Below are 6,279 nucleotides of genomic sequence, written 5' to 3' on the forward strand. Positions count from 1 at the left end.
ATCTATTTCTGTGCTTAGATGGGCAACAGATAGGCTTGGATACAGTTTTATTTGTTATCATATTGTCTTTCATTTTTGAATTTTGTCCCGTCTGACACTTGGCTTGTGCAGCAGTGATATATAATAGAAGCCCATAGGCAGTAGACCTACTGTGAACCTGAGTAATTGAAGACGTAAATGATGGATTCTTCTGTCTCCACACTGAAATGAGACAGTGGATGGGAACAGAAGAGTATAATCATCATATGAAGTAAAGTAAAGTAAAGTAAAGTTTGTCCCACTATACGCCATGTAGGCGTTTGGGGTGAGAAGAGGTATAGCTCCTCTCTTCCTTGACCTCGGCACTAGATGGGGGTGAGTGGTCAGCATCACGCCCCGGCCGTGCTTTACCCCCGGGAAAGGACCCCGGTACCCATTGTATAGGAGGCTGGGTGGGCCCCAGAGCCGGTCTGGACGCAGAGGCTAGAGGAAAAATCCTCTGCCCCCGTCGGGGATCGAACCCCAGCCGTCCAGCCCGTAGCTAGTCACTAAACTGACTGAGCTATCCCGGCTCTATGATCACTTGTTATATGGTTTCCTATATGTTCTTTAACGTCAGCCACATGATCCAAGTGTTTGTTAAAGGTGCCTGTAGAATCCCACATAACAATGGATCACATGATGATCAAACACTTCTGTGTCTCTTACTTCTCATGTCAGTGAATAGACAGTGGAAATGCAGCAAGTTATATGGCTGGTTGAGACCAGGAACAGTGTTGGTGTTAACCATGTTAGCCCATTAAACACTTAAGAATAAAAAAGTCTTTTACAGCAGAACTGATCAGATTAGTTCTGTAAATTTGTAGTATCGATAAGATAATTATTAACTAGGGTTTCTTGCTGCTGATGAGAGGTTATCCCGTCAGGCAACTTGCCCTCCGTGCATAGGATTTTGATTGGATGGTTCTCTGGGTTTTGAACCCAGAGGGGGTATGTGTCTGATATTTCACCAGTGTTGTCCATTTATAGGCACTAATGTCAGTGAATGGTTTTCAATAGAGCTAATAGATGGTGTGAAGAGCATTTCACCTGCTCATGCACATGTAATATGCAGATCTGCTGCACGTATCATGGACGCAATAAGTTGGAGCAGTTTAAAATGAATTTCGTGCCCTAACCATTGATTATTTAAATTTTGCCTTGGAATATGCCATCAGGAAAATCCAAGAAAATGTGTGTGGTTTGGAATTGAATGGGACACATCAGCTTTTGGTCTTTGCTGCTGATATTAATCTGTTGGGCAATAATATAAATACTTTAAAAGCAAACACAGAAACTCTTCAAAGCTAGTAGGATTAGAAATAAATTCGCAAAAGACAAAGTACATGATCATGTCTCGGCATCAAAATTCATGACAACCAGAATATGATGATAGCTGAAGAATCCCGTCTCATAAAAAAGCTAAAGGTTAAAATATACAAAAGTGTAGTTTTGCCAGTTGTGCTGTATGGGTGCGAAACTTGGTCTCTCGCTTTCAGGGAGGAACATAGATTAAGGGTCTTTGAGATCAGAGTGTTGAGGAAGACCTGAAAGGTAGGTAGACGAATCATGGAGAAAATTGCATGATGAGCTTCACGGCCTGTACTCCCTACCTGATATTTTTAGGGTGATTAAATCTGGGATGACGTGGGCTGGACATGCTGAACGCATCTGGAGGGAAGAGGTATTGGTTGGGAGGCATGAAAGGAGGAGACCTAGACGCTGAGGGAGGATAACATTAAGATGGGCCTTGGGGAAATGGGCATCGGAGCGAACTGGATGCAGCTAGCTCCGAATAGAGTCAGGTAACGGGATTTTGTGAACACAGTGATGAACATTCGAAAAATATTTTTGCGGCCGTTTGGACTTATTTTGCAAGTATACACTTTGTATTTTATAACAAACTGGCTAGTGATCGTGTAAAGACAGCTGCCGTTAAATAAAAGTATTAATAATAATTCAGTACACTTTATTGTGGATGAAAGAAACACGTGACCACTCATTCATACATACATCTTTATTTCATTCCATGGAACCACAAGTTAGTAAGATGACAATGAGATATGGAATAGTAGAATACAAACAAACACAACACACTATCATAAAGATTTCACATAATGCATTTAAAAGGCTCACAAAGTACTGATATGTTACAAATAAATTCACCCATTACATGCAGTAGCATATAGGACCATGGTTACACTTATGTTAATCTCAACTTCTGTAAAAACGTGTTCAGTGATTTGGTCCACATTGGTTTTTTTGCTAAAAAATACTATATTAATGCAATGTCGTGGGATCAATTACAGACTCTCGTCAGATATTTCCTCATTTAGGCATTGCTCATCTGGAATACAAATGACGTGTAACAACTTTTGTTATTCGTCTAAATATTTTGATTCTTTGTCGTGTTTGTATTTTGAACGAAATTTCTTTCTCTGAACTCTAATAATATAAACCAGTTGTGTTTCTTATATTAATAATTTCAGTTCCCTGTTGATTTCATCAGGCGTTCTCTAGCGCAGCTACCTGGATGGAATTCAACACGTGCTACTTAGTACGATCAGGATCGATAGCATTTATTCATTGATATTTTTTAACGGCGCTTTATGTACTTAGTCTTCTATTTTCGGATGTGAGGATGACAGTGAGTTATGGAACGTATGTGGAAGGTAGCGATCGTGGCCCCAGAAATTTTCCTGGTAGGACTGAGGAAAACCACGAAAAACTTTAGTCAAGATAACCGATCTCCGAGCCTAGCATTTCGCACGTAGTTTTAGCACAATTTGTTCATTCTAATTTTGAGAAGGAGAGTCTTTTTTATTTTATTTTTAAAACTGCACCCCTCGCTACGTCCGAAGCCTGCACGCAAGTAACATTGAATGTCACGCAGTAGAGGTCGCGCGAGTAGTGGTGGCACCTAAATGCGCGATGTGTAAGCCGAGAGAGGCGATTTCAGTGGTAGTGGGGGTCGCACAGCCTCAGCTGCGGTGACGTACCGAACTAAACACAGCTAGAACTACAAACCAACCGAATCTGACACCCCTCTAGCGCGTGCTTCGGACGAGTTCATCTCAAACGATCGAAATTAGTCCTTTCCGCAAGTGCCAGCACTTCTCGCGTGACCTCGACCTTCGCCCTGAATATCTGTACTGAATCATGTATCTTCTAAGTGCGCCTGATCAAACAGAAGGCCCACGTTAGATCAGGAACAGGTAGCTAACAGCGACTTCCTGGCTGGAGCTGCTAAAGGTATACTTAAGTTCTTGCTTTCTTTATAATGTTCACTTCAGGTAATCAACTCTCAGGGAATGTAATGATGAATAATTCCACGTTATTATCGAAGTATATTGGCCGAAACCAAGGGTTACACGGGGTTAGAAGGGGACGATGGACCTTCTGAAATTACAGATATCGAAAGGAACGACTCCCTGTATTCATTCCAAGGAACAAAGTCCTTCCTGGGGAGCTGTTATTCAAGTTTCCCACATCTCATGGAAGAGGTCGTCACTGGGTCTGCTTCCTGCATAGCAAATATAACTGCGCGTGATTAGCTGCATGCCGGATTAAGATACTTATCTTCCTTTAGCACGTGTTATGGCGTCGAATGCAGTGAACCTGTACGACACGCGGTTAAATTCTCTCATCAACTTGCCGACAGAAATTAAAATTCTTAGATATTTCTGAACTAAAAACACGCTGATTGTAACTTCAAATGAAAATACCGCTAGCATCGGACAAAGATTTCAGTGTCTGATGATTTATGTGACCAAAAGTCTAATAGATAAAGTAAAGATTTGACTGTGGAGTCGTAATTATATTCTCTTTGTCAGAGTTGTCTTGACATTCATTATAGATTGGTATACTAGTCATATATGAGTAGTGAAATAGGCTCGTTGAAATTCAATTGAATTGAATGATTTCTTTCATAACTTCATCTCTTACTCCCGTTCCTCTTTGCCTATTTTCCCCCTTAAGTAATTCTGAATACTCTAAAACCTTTTCAAATTCCCGGTGATAACGAAATGTGCCACCCTATTTAACAATCAGTAACTATATATTTTGTCTACAGAGTGTTCTGGTGCATTTGAAATGGTTATCAGAATAAACAGCGATTATTTCTTCCCCAGAAATGAAGTCTCTCTGCGCTTTAATTTTTCTATTGTCATTCTAATTTTCCTCTGTTCCCACTTATTCGGCATCAAAGAACTAACCAAACCACACTCTTCAAGGTTACAGCACAACTTTGGAACAAGAATAGCTGAGCTCGGACGAGTGAAGACAGTTCAGAATTCGCAGTGTAGCAAAATTAGCCGCGCGATAAGGAAAACGAAGTCCTTCCGTGGCCTTGAAGCATGTAGTTTAATGACGTCTGCTACAGTAATACTTACAGAATACCATCAAACCTGAACATCGTCAGTCATGCACATTTCAGACGTAGTCATAAAAGGTATATCATCATGCAGCACAGATTAAGATGCATTCCCATGGGTTTTGGTTAAAAAATTATTCCTTTCTTTTAGCATAACCGCCCAGAGAGATAAGACTATCTTCGTAACGATGTCTGTCGTATCTGGGGTGATGTCGCAAACAACAGCAGTGACCCTAACGTCAAGAAGCCTCATGCCAACTCCCTGGTATACCAAGATTTAACTGTCTCCAGCCGTCGAAAACTTACAATGACGTAATAAATCTTCATTATATTTGTGCTCACTTCTTGTTTTACAGTAATAAAGAACTTATTTCAGAATTTTCAGAACTTCTAGGTAGAAACCACAAAAGGGAAATAGGATTTAACTGATGGGGTAAGAAGCTTATGCATCTTCCCCTCCCCACCATTACTAAAGGACCAAGGACAAAATCACATTCGTCTCTCGATTTCCCCATGAGGTTTTGGAAAAATACGCAATTGAAATTAACTTCGTTCAACTTTTCCAGGCTCAATAGACTTATTTTCATGTTCCAGTAAACAAGGTTATTTTCCTTTAGCTAATATTACCAGAATATGTCCCAACGGCTGCTTAATAGTATTAATTGTGCTGGCACTATTAAATATCTAGGACATCTTGGCTAAAGACAATTTTCAACAAGTAGACTACTTTGCAATTCTACATCTAATTCTACATTTTCGCAATTCCAGAAGTTCTTGAATCATATTCGAGTTATTAGCTTGTCTTCATCATCAACTGGCAGTCTTCTGATGCTGTATATTACTTTGGTCAGATCTAAATTTAAATTTGCCTCCGTTTCACGGAGCGATTCTACTGCCGTCATGAAGTTGGAGCACATTCAACGGAAGAATTTATCCCTGTGTTACAATAATTTATTTTCTATATTCATTACAGTTGTGGGAATACTTTAGATCAGCTAAATTTTTAAAATTTATAAACTAGGAGGCGCCACTTAAATGTACTTGTTCTTGTAATACTTACAGTGTTTTAAAATATTATCATTCGTTACCTGAAACTATTAGAATTTGCTCTCTCACTACAAATTTTTTGAGATTCTCCTCTGTTTGCTGTTTTTTACTCACGTCAAACTTGTTCATCAGATGTGAAGATCGTTTGTAAACATTCTTATTTAGTAAACATTTGTGTATTAATTTTTCTTAAAGTTATAATGCGATATAATTGAATTTTTTATTATTGTTTTGTTTATATTTGTTTCTTTTGTGCTGCATCTATTACTAGTCGTTTAGCTGTTGATACAGAACACTAAAGCAAGAAACTGAATTATTATTGTTCGTAATATAAGCTGATAATAATAGAACTAATAATAAGTTTATAAATATTAGTGGCATTTATTTGCATGTTCAGCTGAGACAGTATCGAGTAAAAGAATAAACAGGTGAACAGGAGCAGGGCATAGTTGTAATTTTTTCTGAAGAACGTGCAGTATTATAGCCGACTGCTGGCACACGGTACAGACACACATTTCAAATGAAGTCCATTATACAGTATTCTAATAATAGAAAATTTTAAGATGCCAGTGCACGCACTGACTGAAGAAAGCCACAACAATTCGTGCATGCTAATCCAAACATTATTATTAACATATACAAACACATCAGAACGACGGATTTTTCTGTTTTGCTTTACCAGACAAATGCACACCCGCCCCATTTTTTCAAGAATTAATAGTATTATTTTTAATTACAGCGTTTGCTTATTTAGACGAAAATTTCCCTCTTGATCCGACAAAACACAATCGTTTCTGTCGTATTTCCCACGACTAATCGCCAAAGAAAGGTAGGAAAAATTT

The sequence above is a fragment of the Zootermopsis nevadensis genome, unplaced genomic scaffold (genome assembly GCF_977971745.1).
Source record: "Zootermopsis nevadensis isolate Lab colony 2312 unplaced genomic scaffold, Znev_1.0 Znev_ptg000019l, whole genome shotgun sequence".
Classification (NCBI taxonomy): Eukaryota; Metazoa; Arthropoda; class Insecta; order Blattodea; family Termopsidae; genus Zootermopsis; species Zootermopsis nevadensis.